At 36.5% G+C, this 21,319-nt stretch overlaps 1 long non-coding RNA gene and 1 other non-coding gene across 4 annotated transcripts in view; one reads left to right on the forward strand and one right to left on the reverse strand.

Moving 5' to 3' along the window:
- The first annotated feature begins 540 nt into the window (after positions 1-540).
- Positions 541-672, forward strand: LOC113625512 (small Cajal body-specific RNA 20). Its single transcript, XR_003434711.1, has one exon.
- Positions 673-5,949: 5,277 nt separating this feature from the next.
- LOC113625446 (uncharacterized) overlaps positions 5,950-21,319 on the reverse strand; it is a 208,056-nt gene continuing 192,686 nt past the window's right edge. For 2 of the 3 annotated variants that reach the window (XR_003434680.1, XR_003434681.1), the window contains 3 exons: positions 10,390-10,506; positions 7,152-7,576; positions 5,950-6,141 (listed from right to left, as the gene is read on the reverse strand). This is a non-coding gene — a long non-coding RNA (uncharacterized LOC113625446). Of the gene's footprint in view, positions 6,142-7,151; positions 7,577-10,382; positions 10,507-21,319 lie in introns of all 3 variants that reach the window. The other variant, XR_003434682.1, reaches the window with a different exon arrangement.

Raw genomic sequence — 21,319 nt, forward strand, 5'->3', positions numbered from 1 at the left:
ATCCAGTTTGTGGTACTTTGTTAGGGCAGGCCTAGGAAACCAATACAATCAGCTTTACAGAACGTCCTAGATCTGAATTGATTGATGAGACAAATAGGAGATCTGAATTCAGGGGGAAATTTTTCCAGAACCTGCCCAGCTATAATAAAATCCCACTACATTACCAATCCTTGTGTTTATACTCCCTCCATGGGAACTGCAGGGAAAGAGCTAGGAGAGGAATTACTCCGGGGGGAAAAGAGAATATGGTGAGCCCTGTATGAGTCAGGATTCTCCAAAGAAACAAACCAACAGAATGAAAGAAAAAAAAAAAAAAAATATATATATATATATATACACACATACATACATACATACACACACATATAATGTATTTACTATATCATATATGCATGTTACTAACACAATGAGGTTTAATTAAAAAAGTGATTAGTGAAAGGGTGGTAGAATCTTGGGTTATATCACTCACCAGCTTTGAGATCTCAGGTGAGTGAGTTACTCTCCTGCAGCCTCAGTTTCCTAGAGAATATGATAATTCCTGCACTCCCAACTCAAAGTGTTGTTGTGAGAATTAAATAAGATGAGGAAGACTGGAGGCCAAGATCACCCCTTGAGGATCATTGTCAGGGCTGCCACGAGTGGGGCAGCCTTGTTTTCCTACCTCAGACACCTGTAAAAAAAAATAAAATAAAAAATAAAAAAAATAAAAATAAATAAAAATAAAAAAAAATAAGATGAGGTATGTAGTGCTACCTTGTGAGTTCTAAGCACGATACAAGTTATGAGCTCATTGAACCTACAAGGTCTCAAAGTCTTCTGCAGCCAGGCATTACTTGGAGGGCTGCTGAAGAAAACAAGACGGTGACAACATGGTCTCTGACCTCTAGGGATTCAGAAATGTAAATGAAGACATAAGTGTGTTGAGTTAGGAGCTACCAATAGTTCAGTGTGTGTAGAACTCAACGTGTACCTGGAAGTGTGGTAAAAAATTAAATTTTAATTATAGTTAGGGTCCAATTTGAGAAGAATCTTACACATCCTGAGTGGGAGTTTGGAGTTTCATACTAAAGGGAGCTATTAAAGGATTTGCAACATGGAAATGACACGATCAGTTTTCTGTTTTCAGACACTCCCTTTGGCAGCAGAATAAGATATTACCCTGCAGGAGACTTAAAGCTCAATGGATTAGGGAATGTTAACTCATGCCTCTAACATATTGTTGATTCTGGACATATATCTAATATAAACAAAAATAGTAATAAAACTATTGAGCCAAAGTTTCAAAACCTATGGTAGTAGCTTAATATCCTATCTTCACACTTGTCTTCACATCTGTGCATTTCTTTTGATGCCCTTTACAAGCAACTGTTCTATCTCTAGTCAACAAGTAAAGAAACTAAAGCACAAAAAGTTAATGACAAATTATAATGAAGTAATAAAACAGCAGGGATAACCATATATTTATACTCTACAGGCACTGTGATAAATATATTAAATACAAATTCCTAATTTCAGGGTGAAAATGTCTTTTTAGTACACTCTACCACGGGAGACGTGTTCTGCTTCAGCTCCTTAACAAGGAGTTGATCAAGAGGCCTCTGGGCTTTTCATGCCATTTCACTGGAGACATTGGATGTATCTTAAATGAGAAATAAAATGGCAGATGGAACACAAAATTTGGAAACAAGGTTCAGATACTCTGCACCTGATTTTCAGAAATGTTGTAAAGTATACAAATTTATACTATAAAAAAGAACAGAGCCTGAAAAGCACATGATATATGACAAGATAGGTTGAAAGCTCTTCCTGATGAGATATTATTTTGGTTGGATTAAGGGATAGATGATAGCAATCTTTTAAATTTATGGGAACAATATGTTGTCCTTTGTACACTCCGTTGTTTTCTTCCCAATCCAATGAATGAAACTGAGCCTGCTGTATTAGAAGGAAGAAATGTAGCATCCAGTCAAAGTGTGGATATAGTCATTTTGGCTGTGTAGTGGCTCTAAAGGGCACAATGAAAAATAGCAAGCAGCTATGGAGATTCTGCGTAAGCCCAACTACCTTGAAGGATGTAAAAAAAAGGGGAGTGAAAGCTACCCTTTTTTCTTCATGCAGGCACACTTAATTTACATTTTACAGGGAAGTATTTTGTAAATACAATCTAAATAATGAAGATGAATAATAAAAATTACGATTTTCAATAAATACCACTAAAATAGATTTTTAGGAAATTGATGTATTTAATAAATCAATAAAAATGTATAAAATAGATTCACTTCAAATTAAAAACAGTAAATTATCTTGTTTTATAATCTTAATTTAATTTCAAAGCCTAGAAAAAGAATTTAAATGTAAACATGTAGTTCATGATCAATACATGAGGAATATAAAAACCTGAAGCATAATAAAAAGTGCACAGTAGATTTATATGTTCATTATTGTGATTTATGGACAGTTTATTATCTTCTTTATACTAACCTCAAAAGAAAACAGTGTCTTTAAGAAACATCAACTTTTTATATTAAATCAGAACAATAAACAACTCAGGGAGATAAAGATAACTTCATTAATGACGATAGGAAGCTGGCTCGGATATAAGTAATTTCCTACTCTTATCTTTTGTTTTTAGTCTCAACTTCAAAGAGTAATGAGAATCAGCTTTTCCTTCTCCTGTTCCTCTCAAAGCTCTTTGTAAATGTATACGGGAAGTTTAAGGCTTTATGTAATGTTAAGATGACATTTGGGAAAGAAATACATGACTACGTTTTTAAACAGTATTCATTTCCACTATGTCCTATCAACAGTACTAAATAATTACTGGAAAATAAAAGAAAGCCATGACCTGAATCACTGTTCGGCAATTAAAACTAAGAACACAGGTTTGTGATCTTCTGTTGCTGTAATCCATGCTTTAACCATAAAAATTAAGGGTACGAATACCTAGGACTCCATTTATTAACTGTTTAGTATTACATGTGAAATGATGATGGTTTCACAATGTTGAATGTGAAATGATTTGTATGTTTCAGGATATAACCTAGTAACCAAGTGTAACAAAGTTAGCTGATTTTATTATTAACAGAAAAATAATTTTGCTGAAATGTAGTTAATGTAGAATAAAATTGTAAAGATGAGTTCTCTTAGAGGACTAAGCTTACTTTTGTCTTCTTCTTTTCCTTTCTCCTTCTTCATCATCTCCTCTCTTCAATTTCTGAGACCCTTTCCAACTCTAAAGATCTAGGAACCATCCGTGAGTTAAAAAATAGCAAACCCCATCCTTCATCCAGATTCTAGTTCACAGTCCCATTTACTCTCATTATAAACTCTTCCCCGGTTCCTGGAAACCCATGCCTCTTCTGTTCGCATCCTTTGCCCTAGCCTATGACACTTCACACCCAGCATGCTTACACCCCTTTTCCTCTACTTATCAATGTCCATCTCTTCTTCAAGAGTCTTTTTAAACATCACTTCCTTCATTAAGTGCCTCCAGATTCTCCAAAGTAATATGGTTACTTCAGGAAATAAAAAGATCTATGTCTTGATATTTAAGGTATTTAAGATGATGTTAAGGCTAGAGATGTAAGAAGGAACCATGTCAAAAACAATTTGGAGGGATAAGCCAACAAATTTGTACTTTATCATGAAAGTCATGGAGTGCGTGAAGGACTTCAAGTAAGAATATGTTATATATTCTTATTTGTATTTTAGAAAAGTTCCTGTAACTGAAAATAAAGGGTAGATTGGAAGTGAGGAAGATTGGAGCCAGGGGAAACATTTTCTCTTTCAATAATTACATATGTACACAAAATAGACTACAGGTTTTTTAATGGTAGACTGCATCTTATACATAAGTATTTTATTATCAAGTGACACTGTCCAAAATTTATACTTGGAAGGATACTAAACTTTGATGGTCTATGTAAATTTGGTGACATTTTAAAGTGGAAAAGAACCAAAATATTGTGAATTTTTCAACAATTAATTCAATACCTTTCCTTCTTACACACACACACACACACACACACACACACACACTGAAATTGGTAAAGGTACATTTTTGTTAATCAAACTTTAAAAGGACAAATAAATGTATTAAGTGAGTATCTAACCATAATCATAATTGTTTATGGCCTTGGAGGCAACAGGTTCTGTTATAAACTTTGAACAGAAAAATTTTGTAACATTTTTTGGTTCCAAGGTTACGGTTGGCAAGTTATTTCCCCCCAATATTCTTCATTAGTACATTTAGGTTCTCAAAGACCGTGGTCTTATTTGTTTACAAGGAACATGGCTCGATGCTTATCGCAAATAAATCTCACCTAAATTTTATAAAACAATTCATGAAAAATTCTAAGGATGAGAAAAAAATAATAAGCAAATGCCTTTTCCTAACCAAATATTAACAAAATAAAGGTCATTTAACAGGCGAAAATTCAGATTCTTTTTAACTACCAAAATTAGCATAAAGAATTCAATAAATGAGAGAAACAGTGAGTGACAAGTATTAAAAGAATAAATTGTCTTTTATCTGAAAATCAGTGGATGATTATACCACACACTTATACATGCACACATAAACCTTACATGGCTGAGTACTTTGTGTGCATATATTGGAATTATTTCATATCTAACAATTGTGGAATCTGAGACAAATATCTAAACAAAACCAATGGCAGTTTTGTATTACATTTTTCTATAAACTTGACCAAGTTTTTGTGAATTGGATGTAGTCTGATAAAATTCATTGGCAGTATCAGTACCGAATGAGATGCACTGGAGCCTAGAGAGATTAAGATCAGACCCAGCAGTTGGTGCATGTCCGCAAAAACGCCCACAAAACTAGAACAGAGAAAAAGAAAATTGGGCTTTTTTTATTTTTTTGAAGTACAGTTGATTTACAATGTTGTGTTAGTTTCTGGTGTACTGCACAGTGATTCAGTTATACATATATATATTATTTTTCATACTCTTTTCCATTATAGTTTATTACAGGATATTGAATATAGTTCCTTGTGCTATACGGTAGGTCCTTGTTGTTTATTTATTTTATATATAGTAGTTTATATCTGCTAATCCCAAACTCCTAATTTATCCCTCCCCTCCTCCCTTTCCCCTTTGGTAACCATAAGCTTGTTTTCTATGTCAGTGAGTCTGTTTCTGTTTCATAAATAAGTTCATTTGTGCCATATTTTAGGTTCCACATATAAGTGGTATCATATGGTATTTGTCATTCTCTTTCTGACTTACTTCACTTAGTATCATGATCTCTAGGTCCATCCACGTTGCTGCAAATGGCATTATTTCATTCTTTTTATGGCTCAATAATATTCCATTGTATATTTGTACCGCATCTTCTTTATCCATTCATCAGTTGATGAACACTTAGGTTGCTTCCATGTCTCGGCTATTGTAAATAGTGCTGTTATGAACATTGGGAGGGTGCACGTATCTTTTCGAATTATAGATTCCTCTGGATATATGCCAAGGAGTGGGATTGCAGAATCATACGGCAACTCTATTTTTAGTTTTTTAAGGAAACTCCATAATGTTTTTCATAGTGGCTGCACCAATTTACATTCCCAGTGTAGGCAGTCTCCCTTTTCTCCACACCCTCTCCAGCATTTATTATTTTTTTTTATTATTATTATTTTTTTGGCGGTACGCGGGCCTCTCACTGTTGTGGCCTCTCTCGTTTTGGAGCACAGACTCCAGACACGCAGGCTCAGTGGCCATGGCTCACAGGCCCAGCCGCTCTGCGGCATGTGGGATCTTCCCAGACCGGGGCATGAACCCGTGTCCCCTGCATCGGCAGGCGGACTCTCAACCACTGCGCCACCAGGGAAGCCCCCAGCATTTATTATTTGTAGACTTTTTAATGATGGCCGTTCTGACTGGTGTGAGGTGGTACCTCATTGTGGTTTTGATTTGCATTTCTCTAATGATTAGTGATGTTGAGCATCTTTTCATGTGTCTGTTGGACATCTGTATGTCTTCTTTTGAGAAATGTCTATGTAGGTCTTCTGCCTCCCAAGAATTGGGCTTTTTTAATCAGGCACATTCAGGTTTAAATTCCACTTTGACCGCGTAGCAGTGGCTGACCTTGAGCAAGTGTCTCAGCCTTTTATGAATTCTGTTTTCCTATTTGTAAATGAAGATAATAATATTAACCTCAAAAACTTGCTGTAGAGATAGTATGAGGGAACATATGTATTACACCTAGTGCAGAGTCTAAAGGCAGTGTAGGTGCAATAAAATGTAGCTGTCATGTAGTTGCAAACAGAATTGTCAAAAAGAAGAGATAAGAATGCCATTCACAGCACAAAATAGTTAAAATGTGATTATTTCCAGAGGGAAGGATATTAATGAAATAAGGAAGATTTAGAAAGATTAACTAACAAGAGTGTCCTCTGTAGGTTGAATTTTAATATGCAAAATTGATGGAAAAGGGAATTTCAGACACAGAGAACATAGGAAAAAGTGTCAAGAATATTTGGATGTTTTAATATGAGTAAACGGTACTGTTTGACTGGAGTGAATTTGGGTGTAGTCATGAAGTCTTGAAAACCATGCCAGGATATAATTCAATTCTTGAAGAGCAACTGACATGTTTTGAACAAGTAAATATCATTACATAACTTTTTTCCCTTTACCAAGATTATTTCTCCCCATTTTGATTTTTAAAGCCAACGATCCTATTCAGAATACCTAACAAGTCATTTTTCTCCTCAAATGTGTAAATTAAGAAAGTATATATATATATCAACATTTATTACAAATCCTGTAATATATTTTTAAATGTTTGGGAAAATTATTTTTATACCCTTAGCAATGCTATTTTAACCATTTTTGTCTCAAATATTCTGATAAGGAGAGCTAGCAGTCATGGATAAAACATTTCTTAGAATGCTTTATAAAGAAAAGTATTTCCTAATTTGAGGATGTGATTTTATCAGAGCCCCCTGCCCCCAAATTTGTGTGAACCCATGATGAACCATTCTTCCTCTCTCCTCCTTGGAAAGGCCTTGTAGTTTCTTTTGGAGCAGACAAAATTTCCCCGCTACTGCGTAAGAAACACTGGCTGATTCCCCCATCCAGTAAACATTCAACGGAAAGAAAACAGCTGGTGTATGAAAGAGAAGCTTACTCACACGTTTCAAGATAACTTCAGATTAGATTCATCCTTAGATTATTCCAACCCACAATGTTTCTGGCTTGAATAAAAAACATATTGAGTATTTCAGGAAGGAGGGTTTGTTTCTGAATGCCAGGCTCTGTGTTCAGCCTAGCAGAAAGGCCTCTTATCTCTTTGGGCTCCCACAGGCTTGTGGAATAAAAGTGAGTTGTGCATCGTTGGTTTGCCCTGGGCTCCAAAACCATATCCAGCTGCCTGTGTCATGCTCTTCATTCAACAGATGGAAAATATTGCCTTGCAGTTCAGTGCCAGGAAGGGAAGCTCATTGCGAGAGGTGAATCGGGGCCCACAGAGGCGTCCAGGCCTTGTGCATTCCAGTTAGGGGTTAACGGTCAAGGAAAGTCGGAGTTCACTGAGGCAAGACAGAGAGAAATGGCCAAGCTGCTTTCGTGATTGATGATCGGTGGAATGCAAAGGAAGAAGAGAGAGTAAGCACAAAAAGACGTTTTAGTGCGGAACACAAACACTGGTAATGACTGTTACGACTACCTCAGATGATGATTTATAGTGTGGTTCCGAGGCAAATCCATTCACCTCGGGTTGCTAATAATATGCAAACCACGGGAAAACGCTCAGAAATAACAGAGTTCATCACAACCTAAAGCTCTTTTAAAATTTTGCTGCTGCTTTTAGTCTTTTATGTTCTCTCACAATATCTAAAGTCATCCATCCAGATACAGTGGCACAGCACCTGAGTGGAACTGCAGTTAATCACAATTCCCAGCATCATCGGCCTACCTCTCACTAACTTCAAAGTTTACTGGGCTTATATCTTTCTTAAGCTGCACTTTAATGGGGATGCTTTTGTACTTTCTGACTTTACTTTCCTCCCTGAGTATCGTAGGCCATACCGGCCCTCCTCAAAACGATAATGACAAGTGCAGGCCTGAAGAGACAGTTTGTCTGATATCTTACAAATCCAGGTGACGATGCTCAATAAGCATACTCCACTCCACTGAGGAGAAAACTACAGGCTTCACACAGGGAGAGGAAACCGTAATTTACTCAGTTCATGAAGACATGTTTCTGTTCCTCAGTGGTCTTCACAGCACAACATAAAGAGACCAGTTTTAGGGCAAAGTACAGGACAGGTAGCATCAAGTCCAGGTGGCTGCCCCAAATTCCTGAGCACCCTAATAACTTCCAGTAAGACATGTATGTTTTCTTTTGCTAGAATCTATTTATCCACATTGAATGCCTTTTGTAACGAGGTAGAAAGTAGACAAATGATAAATAGATAATAGATGATAGAATATCTTCCCCTCACAATACTGTAAGTTGCCACTCGATGTGCTTACTGTGTATCAGATACTTTACATTTATATTTACCTCTCTTGATCCCTATTTAACTCTACAAAGTAGGCTCCTTTCCTGGCTACAGGTTTTTTGATATGGAAATGAAGTCACAGTTTCAAAGTCACACAGTCACTACCTGGCAGAGCCGGGTGGACCCATTCAAGCAGAGGCCAAAAGCCCATGTTTTTTGGGTTTTTTTTTCACATCTCTATTAGAGTATAATTGCTTTACAATGGTGTGTTAGCCTCTGCTCCACAACAAAGTGAATCAGCCACACATACACACACGTTCCCATCTCTTCCCCCTTGCGTCTCCCTCCCTCCCTCCCTCCCTCCCTATCCCACCCTTCCAGGCGGTCACAAAGCACCGAGCTGATCTCCCTGTGCTATGCGGCTGCTTCCCACTAGCTATCTACCTTACGTTTGGTAGTGTATATACGTCCATGCCACTCTCTCACTTTGTCCCAGCTTACCCTTCCCCCTCCCCATATCCTCAAGTCCATCTCTAGTAGGTCTGTGTCTTTATTCCTGTCTTACTGCTAGGTTCTTCATGACATTTTTTTTTCTTAAATTCCATATATCTGTGTTAGCATACGGTATTTGTCTTTCTCTTTCTGACTTACTTCACTCTGTATGACAGACTCTAGGTCTATCCACCTCATTACAAATAGCTCAATTTCGTTTCTTTTTATGGCTGAGTAATATTCCATTGCTCTTAACTGCTCTGCCAGGCAGCTTTCGTTGGATGAAAAGACTCAAAGAATAAATCTAAATTCAAGAACCTTCTCCCTTCTGACTTGAAGAATTTGTACTGTTGCCTCCCTGCCGTGCTCAGGAGCTCAATAGACTTACATCAAGGAGCTGTGGTACTGAGACTGAGACAGAAGAGAATGGGACCTTGAAGTTAAAGTGCTTCAGCCACGCTCTCAGGGCTTAAGTCACCCTATTCTGGGTTTACATGCCCCATGTAGTAACTACTCTCTTTAATCTTTCCCCTTTGCCCTTTCCCTTAATGGTCTTCTACTTTCTTCGTGGTTTATTTTTGCTCACTTACAATAGTCCAGCTCATCGTAGTCAGTGTAAATAATTTAATCTTTAACAATAAGATATTTCAATCAAGCTCTGAAAAGTTCATGTAGACCCATAGGAGAATATTCATAGGACTGATCCAGTGTTGTAGCCAGTAATTATTTTATTTTAAATGTGAACACAATTTAAAGTGTATTCATCTAGAATTCTTTTTAAAGATCTGGATTTGTCATTGGTACACTAACCAATTAGTATATTCCACCACTGTGGGTAAAAACGTGAACTTAAGTACTGACACCTTTTTCACAGCAACCACTAGTGACAAAAATCAATGAATGCTGCCAAAGTTATGGTTGCAAGGAAGAGACTCCATTATGTTTCTTCACAATGGATGATTTTGCATCAGAACTGGCATGGATAGAAGGAAAACAGGAATTACCAACATGGAGGCAGGTCTCACAGAAACCCAAACCTGTAGAACCATAACACATGAGAAGAACAAAGTAGAGGATTAAATCAGGATTTAAGGTGTCTTCACTTCACTGAGAAGTTTTCCTGCTGCCCAAACTAGGGATTTGCTGATGTCGACTGTTCTAAAGGCAGGTTCTCTCCGCCTTGATCTTGTTTCTGCTTCTGTACCTGAATGTCTCACTACAGCTCAAGTGCAAATTCCTTTCCTTTTTCGGTATATCTATCTAACTCCAGGTTATTTTCATATTTTGTAAGTAGACAATATCGTTGGCTTTATGTTATAGGTAAAAAACGTAAGTATTATAAACTCATATCTTCCTGAAATAAACTAGATCTTGCTTTTCTGACAAGCAACAGGAGAGAACTGGCTTTCTTAAATGCATTTAGGATACAATTCACCTGGAAATAGGCAACTTCAGGGCAGGTTAGCACAAAGTTTTGACCACATCTTGGCCCTTGCTTGGCGTCACTGTAATCCTTAGTTTTTCTCAACTGTTTAAAGCATGTGTTCTTCCACTGCAACCCATAAAACAGAAAAAAGAGAAAAGGTAACTACAGAGTTAGGTATTCAAACCTCAGTGAGCAATATTTCAGAATATTACCTATAGGAACAGCAATAATCAATATGCCTTCTTTTTGGTAGATTTTATTTTCTTGGCTTAATTTTGAAAAATAGAATTCCATGTTTGGAGAGCTGATTTACGAAGGGCAACAAATTCCAAATCTCTTTTACTCGTTCACAGGAAAATTCCTTGTTAGAAAATACTATATCGAGTCGTGTGTTGGATAAAAATGATTTCCTACTTTGTCTGAGAAATATTTAACCTGAAAACCATTACTGTATTTTTATATCAGTTTTAATATTAACTTTCAAACTTAGAAAAAGTACTCCATCTGCTTAGATGTCTGGAAGCCAGAGGTGGGTGAAGCAAGAGAGAAACTCCATGGCATGAATACAGCCAAATATTCCATTTATTAACATTATTCCTTATACCTGTTTTGGGTGCTGATGGCATCTAGATATCTGATATCAAACTCTATTTATAACCCCTTTAGAGAATATGATTGTTAGATTGAAATGGGACAATAATTCAGTTGGTCAAAATTTGTTACCTAGATCCTATATGTATAATACTGGATTTGATGATTTTTCCGAAGAAAAGAAATCAGGTTTTATAGTCTAATGGAGGAAAAGACTCAGGAAGCATTAAGGAAATAAACCATAATATGAACCATGGGGCATATTAGAGTTAAGCATCAATATGTAAACATCAATACGTATTATTTATAAAAAATGATCGTATGTTTTTAGGGTGGGGCTTACCATGAGCCTGAGGTTCTCTCACAAGCAATCCTTTCCTGATTTCCTCTCAAAGGGATTCACTACCCACTCACTCAGACACACACACACACGCACACATCTCTGTGCATAACTACCATTTTCCTCTCCCTGCTCACTTATGTTTTGAATTGCTTCACTTAGAAAGAGAACTTTCCCAATACACTGGATAAGTTTAAAATAGAAATCATTTGCAGGAGGAAATTAATAAATAAATTCACAGTCCTGGTAGTGGTGAAGATGAAGTTAAAAGATTTTTGGAAAAAATATTTTTCATCTTAAAGAAATGTCAGTTGATTCTTTTACAGTCTGTTATAAATTACAGCAGGACTTTTCCTACAATTTTGGTAGACTGGATGGGATCCTGAATGAGAGGAGGAAAGTGAAACTGAGCTGTAACCTGTGAGCGTATCCTTCTGTAGAATTAGGCAGATTTTCAGGAGAAAATAAGCAAAAGAACAAACCTAAATGTTTTTGTCATTGTTTGTTTTGCTCTTATAACTTCTCATACTTACACCTTTGCCCTACATAATGCTTTCTCTGTATTGTCTCTGTTATCCCCTTGGGGATACACACACACACACACACACACACACACACACAAAATATATATGTGTACACTATATGTTTATACATATAATACATGCATATATATGTATGTATATAATTAGGCTAAAAATAAAAATCAGTTTGAAAATCTAAAAACAGATGTCACATCTATGTTTCCAGGAGGTTGTTAAATAGCAGAGTGAAGCACAATGTATTATTAGCATGTGTTTTTACATTGACCATATCCCTTTACTTGCCTGCTATTAATCCTTTCCTATTTCTTTTTTTAAGACTGAAAACCCTGTGTGTGGTATTTGCATGTGTGCATAAATAGAAATCGTAAAGAAGTTTCACATTAGGATCCAATGCATGAATAATTATTGAAATCATAGCTAATAACTAAAACTTAGCATCGACAATAAAGTATCCTGAGAATTAGAATTAGAACTAATTACTATCAGTTAGAAAATAATGGGAACCAAGACTATTACTTACTTTCCTCTATCTCTTGATCTAAATAAATCAATAGAGAAATAGCCTCAAAGAAAACTACATAATTAGAGGGAGATTAAAGGATAAAATTCTACACTAGCAAACCAACAGCAATACCCACTGCAGCGTTTTGATGTGATGCTAAGGGCTGAGTGGTTTGTTCAAATCCTGTATCCCTAGGTCCCCATCTTCTTTCTGCAAATCTCTTTGTCTAGAACAACATGAATAAGTTCTGGAATTGAAAGTCTGATATTGACAGTAGACTCAAAACATCTCACCTCTGCTAAAGTGAATATGAAAGATTTTGGCACTGTTTCTCTAAGACTTTTCATACTATGTGTTAAAACTAGAGTAAACTGGGATTACTGTAAATAGATATAAAATCTATGTGACAAAGGCATTGCCTTCTGGGGGAAAAAAAAGCTGACAATAGCCAATATAAAATGAAGGTATTAGAGGCAGAGGTGGCTCTTACCACTTCTGATGAAAAAGAAGTCACATGTAGAAGATCCTGGAAACAGTAATTAATCCGTAAGAGTACAAACAGACAACCATTGTTTAATTTAGAAAATGAATGACTTGAGTTTTCAGTCATAGTCTTTCCAGCACAAACAATCAGCATTACCTCGGATATCAAAGAACAGTAACAACGATCTTGATAGCAAATTTCGCAGGATTCAGGAAAATTAATAAAAATTCTTTTAAAATACTTTTCAGATGGTCTAAGGGTCACTGTTAAAGAAAACACTGTTGTTGTAATGGCATGTTGTTTAGATCAGTGGATACTAAGTGTGATCTCTGGACCAGCAGCACCTGCATTTTGGGGGCATCTGTTAGAAATGCCAGTTTTTGGACCCCACTACTGAATAAAAAGTTCTGTGGGATCTAAAAGAAAACAAAACAAATGAACAAATAGAAGCAGACTCATAGATACAGAGAACAAACAGGTGGTTGCCAGAAGGGAGGGGGATGGAGGAATGAAAAGGAGAAAAAATGAAGGTAACTAAGTGAGGTAATGAATACTAATTAGCTTGATTGTGGTGACCATTTCACAGTGTAAATCGATGTGAAACGGTCATGTTCTACACCTTACATATATACAGGTTTTGTCAATTATACCTTAAAGCTGAAAAAAATTTTTTTATCATTATTATTTATTTATTTATTTTTGCGGTGTTGGGTCTTCGTTTCTGTGTGAGGGCTTTCTCTAGTTGTGGCAAGTGGGGGCTACTCTTCATCGCGGTGCGCGGGCCTCTCACTATCGCGGCCTCTCTTGTTGCAGAGCACAGGCTCCGGATGCGCAGGCTCAGTAGTTGTGGCTCATGGGCCTAGTTTCTCCGCGGCATGTGGGATCCTCCCAGACCAGGGCTCGAACCCGTGTCCCCTGCATTAGCAGGCAGATTCTCAACCACTGCGCCACCAGGGAAGCCCTGACAAAATTTTTAAATTAAAAAAAAAAATTAATTCTGGGCTGGGACCCAGTAATCTGTGTTGTAACAATCCCTCCGGGTGATTCTGACTTACAGTAACTTAAACCATTGGTTTACATAAAGCCACCAAGAAAACTAAATTATTCTTTTCAAATTGTAAAAGAACACCAAAAGAGGGAGAGGCATATAACAACACAATCTAATTTTGTGAGCATACTATCACAAGAGTTCAAGTAAGAATAAAGAGATACTGTGTTAAATCATAATACTGCCTTAATTTCAGAGCATTTTACAAAATGTATAAAGCACTTCTCCACACAATACCATACATTATTGTCCTTATAACACCCATGGATTATTTGTCAAACATATCCTTGTATCAGGTCAACTTTCTAGAGATAGTGAACTATAAAAAAGTGCTGAATATCAGCAAAATAATTTACGCAGATTAGTGATAATATGACACTCTATCCAAGAAAAAAAATACTTGGCAAAATATGAAAGAATCCTAAAAAGGTAATGCTGCATTTCAGAGAAGGACATGTCTGGGTATAACTGCTGCTTTTTTTTACTCTTTTCTTTTTTGTTTTTCTAGTCTTCATATTGGGTGACCTGCAATTACACTCAGGGGTATTGTCCAGAGTACAGTTTTTCAACAACGGGAAAAAATTTTTGTAACCATATTACTAATCCTTGTGACCTGCATCCTTCATAAGGAGAATTCTGAATGAAGCTTTAATGCTTATGAATAGTTTTAGCTCCATGGCCTATTTGTTATCCCTAGGAGGTGGGTATTTAATCTGTCAAACATTTGTAAAACACCAAAAGCTGTATGGCCTTTGACCTGGGTCACTAAAATCATACCCCATTCTAGTGACTTTCTGATTTCACCCAGCAGGTCCCATACATTTGTACCGTGCCTTCTGAAGCGTTCAGGCAGAGTATGATCTTTGACTTCTGGCCACCTGTGTCCCATACATTTTGTGTGAAAGAAATAAATGACAGGCTTGGAGATTAAGTCTAGCTCTCCCTTTTTATTCAGGTGTATTGCCAGCTGAGTTGAATGACCCATGGGTACTTTAATTTATAATGTTTTTTCTTACTGTTATAACTTGTAGCAATGCATGTGTTACCAACAAATTATCTTAACATTCTGTGTCACAAATACGTTCTATTCTTTGGTAAGTAGGTATGTCAATCCAGTAAAAAAAAAAAAAACTAACACAGTGCATGCACACATACATATAGATCCTTAATTACCGCATGTGTTTTCCATATTAATGTCATTATCATTGTTTTTAAACCAAGGAGCTTTGACATTTTGGAATGCTTTTCATGGGTTTACAAGAAGGCTTTCTATATTACTATTCCAGAACCTATCCTGGGGATAACATTTGGAGATTCTATCATGAGCAAGTTTCATTTTATCAGTTTTGAAAAGTTCTATGAAAATCTACAACAAAAGGACCTCACTTTTTAATAAAGCATAAAATCTAACTCTTCAGTTGCCTGTCACTTTAATTCACTCATTCTAGGGATGTTTATTGATCTCTAGAATGTACCAAAAACTATTCCAGGCACTGTGGAAAATATGTAGAAGGGTTTCTTCCCTTTAAGAGTCTGATAAAGGAGCTAAGACAGATGCACAAATAACTATAGCATAGGGTCAGATTGCCCGCGTTCCAAACCAGAGGTGTAAGTGATGGTTTATGAGGACTTGGCTAAGAAAGATGGAAAGAGGCTTCATGGAAGAGGTGATATTTATCCTAAGATTTGGATGATATATAGGACTTCAACAAATATAAAAGTAGAGAAAAGTAAGAATGAATAGCATGACATTAAACAAGAGAAAGAAAACAACTGGGCCTTTTAAGCAAATGTCAAGTGATCCATGCTAAATTGATAATAAAACAAATGAAGAAAAGTTGGGAGACTTAAGTAGAAAAACATGGAGCAAACTGGATTAAGGAGAATATTGAATGCCATGCTAAGGAATTGCAGCTTTCTAGGAATGTAGAATTGAGAGTCATCAGATTTTTTTAGATCAAGGGAATAAATTTTGACTGGAGGTTTTCAAAATTAATTTGTACCAATAGAAAAACAATCACTATTGGGAATTCCCTGGTGGTCCACTGGTTAGGACTTGGTGCTTTCACTGCCGTGGGCCCAAGAGTTCAATCCCTTGGTCTGGCAACTATGATTCCACAAGCCAAGTGTGGCAAGTCTAAAAAAAACAAAAAAAAAACAAAAAAATAATCACCATTGTCAGAGTCATGACGAGCTGCTTTCTACTTCCAAATCTTAAACTTGTTAGTAATATGAATAAGTCTGTTTCTTCTTCTTCTTGTGCCTCAGTTTTCTCACATGGAAAAATGAGGGATAATTACTTTTCTATCAGGGTCCCTGTGAGAATTTATTCAGGTAATACATGCAATGCATCCGAACAAATACATTCTTTTTTTATTTTTCTCCAAAATTTTAATGAATGGGGAATTGAAGACTGTTAGTAGAAGGATAAAATATAAACGTGAAATTAGGTAGTAACAGAATATTAAGATTTTATTTTAACATAATTTTGTATAAAATATAATGTCTTCAATATAGACTACATGTTTCTAACCTTTAGATGCAGTAGAATATTTAGCTCGTCTAATTTACCCTACCTCATTTCAAAATCATGGATGAAAATTGAAAATTATACTTTAGTAGTGTGATGAACTGGGCAATTGGGATTGACATGTATACACTGATGTGTATCAAATTGATGACTAATAAGGACCTGCTGTATAAAAAAATAAAATTAAATTAAAAAAAAGAAAATTATACTTTAGTTTCAAGTCATAAACCTTAACCACATATATAATATGCTCCAATATTTGTTTACACAAGTTGAGTCTATTAAGTATTGATACTTAGTGTTGTCTCAACTTAGACAACAGCCTATTCTACTTCGGCAGATTTCAGAACAGCTTTAACCCTTTAAAAATATATATATTTCCCCCTCAGACACATACATATATCTAAGATTTTTTTTTTTCTTTTTTTTTTGCGGTACGCGGGCCTCTCACTGTTGTGGCCTCTCCCATTGCGGAGCACAGGCTCTGGACACGCAGGCTCAGCGGCCATGGCTCACGGGCCCAGCCACTCCGCGGCACGTGGGATCCTCCCGGACCGGGGCACGAACCCGCATCCCCTGCATCAGCAGGCGGACCCCCAACCACTGCACCACCAGGGAAGCCCCTAAGATTGTATTTTATATGATCTTTACATACGCTGCATATGAAATAGCATAAGTAGGTCAATCAATTTGTGAACTTGTTGTTAAATGTTAACACAGTTCCCAACTCTGATATGAGCAGTTTGAAGCATGTATTACATTAAGTTCATTTTTTTCTACTTTTCAATTCAAGGAGTGCATTAAAAAAATCAAAATGGTCACTGTGAATGATTAAATGTCTCCTGTCACAGTATCTGATTTAGCATCCCATTTATAGCAACCCCCACCAAAAATCCTCTTTAGTGAATTGCACTGCCTTTTTGAAGATTAGGCCATTAATAAATAATGTGAGTTCAGATTTTACCGATTTGGCTGTGTTTGCAGAGGCCACCAACTCTGTCAGAGGATGTCATCTGGAGATTGTTATAGGAAGGACGAGTGGTGTTGAGATAAAAACATGTAAATAAATAAATTAATGAAATCTAAAACAATTATGTCCTGAACATTGCCAAATCTGATTCTCAAATTTTGTCTTCTCAAACCTCTCCCCTACCCATAACCCTCTCCACCACGCCCAGATCTTCTCTTGGGAATGTCCAAGATTGTGAACTGAAGCTGTTGAGGGTCTGAGACCAGAAGCCTGAGCAACAATGGATAATGGAGCAGGGAGTGGCAAGGGCATGGGACACGGTTGAGGGACTGCAGGGCTGCAGAGAACATCTACACATAGGGGACGCCTTTCCTATCTGGAGAAGCATGACCTCACCTGTGTCCTCAAAGTAATGGCTCTCACATGTGAGTTCTGTGTACACATTCCTGCATCCTGCAGAGTCTCAGGAATACCTGGTGGGTCTCTGCTTGTCCTGAACAAGACTTATTTCCAAACTTAGAGATTTGAGTTTGGAATCATTCCTATATTTTTAAACCATTTACTCACTTTATGGCAGTATAACTGACATACAAAAAGTTGTACATATTTAATGTATACAGTTTGATTGGTTTGGAGATTAACATACGCCTGTGAAACCATCACCACAGTCTATGTCATAAACATATCCATTACCTCCAAAAATTTCCTCCTGCCGTCTTTATTTATTATTATTACTTTGGGGGGTGATAGAACACTTAATGTAAGATTTAGCCTCTTAGCAAATTTTCAAGTATACAGTGTTGTTTACTATAGTCACCATGCTGTACAGTAGACCTCATCTTGTATAACTGAAACTTTGTACCCTTTGACTGCTCCCTCCCCTTACCCCTCCCCCAAGCCCCTGGCAACCGCCATTCCAATCTGTACCTCCTCCATCACGTTCACTAAACCACGGATATTTCTATAAATGTGGTGGGGTTTGTACTCACATATGCTGAAGGCTGGGATGGATTTTTGCCTAAGAAAGTAAGACGTTTCATTCATTTCTGAGTGGCCAAGCTGCCCCTGGAAATCTGCAATAGTTCTTTTGCTCCAAGAAAATAGGCCATGCATCAACTTTCACCAGGGAAAGTTTATACAATATAAATTCTGCATCTATGCTAGAAATACACAATCCAAATAATTATGTAAATACATTGTGATATTGTACTGAAAATAGATGGACAGAGGAAGACAATGAGGAAGGGGATATATCCAGTCTTGGATTTCTTTCTTTTTATTTCATAATCTTCCCTCCCCACACTTCACACCTCTTCTTTCTTTGTTCTCCTTTTCTAATAATTCCAGGATGGAAATTGCTACAGGTGCAAGATATTTAAAGTGTACAATATAATGATCTGATATACATACATATACATTGTGAAAGAATCCCCACAATGAAGTTAATTAACATTTTCATCACCTCATATATTTATCTTTGGGGTTCAAGTTCTATGTCTTAGCAAATTTCAGTTATGCAATACAGTGTTATCAACTATAGTCACCATGTTATACATTGGATCCCCAGAATTTATTCATCTTATAACTGAAAGTTTATATCATTTTACCCATCACTCCCTATTTCCCCCACCCCCCGGCAACCGTTTCTCTACTGTCTGTTTCTATGAGTTTGACTTTTCCTACACTCTGTTTATCTCAAAATCTTCATTGTTATGGAAGATTTTATGAGAAGCCAATAAATCTCAGGTAATAGGAAGGCAGGATGACCACTCATGGGCATATGCTGTGACTTTGTGCATTTAATGTTAGCCAATGGAATATTGGGATTCTAAAAAGATAACAAACATGTTTTCTATTAAAGGGACAGTCAGAGAAATTGAGATTGGGAAGGCCCATCCAAGCAAGTTGGCATGGCTGCAACTTATTACTGAAAATTAATTTATTAGAATTCTATATTATACATCACTCTTGAGTCCTTAGTTCATGGTATAGTATGGTAAAAAAATGTGTCTTTTACCTGTGTCGGAGCCTTCAGAGCTGACAGCCATACCCTGGACCTTTATAACTTCATTAAGCTGACAAATGTCACCTAATGAGACCTCCTTGTCCACAAGGTATATCTAGACATCAATAATAAGTGTGTTTTGTTTTTATAATTTTATCCAGGCATATTTTGACTTATATTTATCAGTGGTCAGTGTATGAAAGTATTTTATATTGATACCATTCATTATGTATTTGGCTAAAATATTAAGGCCATAATGATAAAGTAGAATTTATTGATGAAACATTTTATTGCTCACTATAAAAAAAAAGAACCTGAAAAAAATCTTTGCAAAATACCTTTAAAGTTTGTGCTTCTAAATGAAAAGGAACATTCTAGCAAGAATTTTTACCATCTAATTTATAGTAACAGTACGTACCAAATAAGTTTCAGTGTATTTTTTTTTTCAATTCTATAAGTACTTAGATGCTTCCAGGATAAGAGGCACAGTGCTGGGTGCTGTGGAGAGTACTTAAAAATATGAGACAGTCCAGTGTAGGAGGTGGGCCGTGATAAAAAGTAGTAATTGTCATATCAAAGTTAGGATAAACCACTAGGAAGAAAAAGATTAAATCCACATGAGCTCAGGAGAGGCTTCTGGATGGAGATGGTGTTTAGACCAACCTCTGAAGGATGGCAGTTCTGTTTTGAGTCACATTTTTAGATAATCTATATCATACATCTGATAGACATTTTTCTACTTTGTATTAGTTAATATATCTGAACTGTGCTTTCAGCATTCCTAGCTCTACTTAGTTTAGTCAGCCCTGCACAGGTTTGTTTTATGAGCTAAGTGTTTTTAGTTTTACATAGCATACTGTACTATTTTTCTTTCCTAATTTAAAAATTTTATTTTCTGATTCTGTACGTGCCCTTGTTCTTAACCTGAAAATTCTTCTTAAACTTTCACAGTTTTTCTCCTTTCGAAACAGATTATGTTTTCATTCCTTACACATAGGCCTGTTTAAGGAGTTCTTCTGTAACCTCTGTTATATCCTCACTCCCAACATTGTTTTGATTGGAGATCAAAGAAGCAGCAAAGCCAACTTTTCTAAACTCTGATTTCCATCCATCTGGGCATTTTAAATTGGCATATTAACTCATCCTAGTAACTATTAAGACTCGAATATTTTATAACTATTGTAACAATTCTGGCAAAGTAAAAACATTTTAAGTCCAACAGATAAAGTGAAAACTCTTCCAAGATATAGAAATAATTTTCTTCTGTCTGTTAAGTTTTTCAATGGTATAAATGTTATCTTAACTTGAAAATATACTAACTTAAAATATATCACAGGGGCTTCCCTGGTGGCACAGTGGTTGACAGTCCGCCTGCCGATGCAGGGGACACGGGTGCGTGCCCCGGTCCGGGAAGATCCCACATGCCTCAGAGCGGCTGGGCCCATGAGCCATGGCCACTGGGCCTGCGTGTCCGGAGCCTGTGCGCCACAACAGGAGAGGCCGCAGCAGTGAGAGGCCTGCGTACAGCAAAATATATACAGTCCTATATACATATATATATATATATATATATATCTCACAGAAAAAGTTATAATAATATTATAGAGGATAGATATTTTGAGTTGACTGACAGACTCACTGGAATGTTTTCAATATTACTGCAATGGAAATTTTACTTCGTATAGTTATGAAGGTACTACCACAAAATGAATAAATAAATACCAAATTCTCTCTGTGCTCCATAAGGATATTATGATAAAATAATTACTTTGCTTACTTTCATAGTTGGTAAAAATCTTGTTCAATGCAAGTTTTCTAGACAATTCTTCCACTGTATTATTAATAGTAATAGTTCCTGGTTTTCTTTCTTTGATTCACATGAAGCACTAAAAGAAAGGCCACAAACTCAGAAATCACCCTATAACAG

Source organism: Aethalodelphis obliquidens, unplaced genomic scaffold (genome assembly GCF_003676395.1).
Source record: "Aethalodelphis obliquidens isolate GAN/ISIS:26980383/991018 unplaced genomic scaffold, ASM367639v1 scaffold15, whole genome shotgun sequence".
NCBI lineage: Eukaryota > Metazoa > Chordata > Mammalia > Artiodactyla > Delphinidae > Aethalodelphis > Aethalodelphis obliquidens.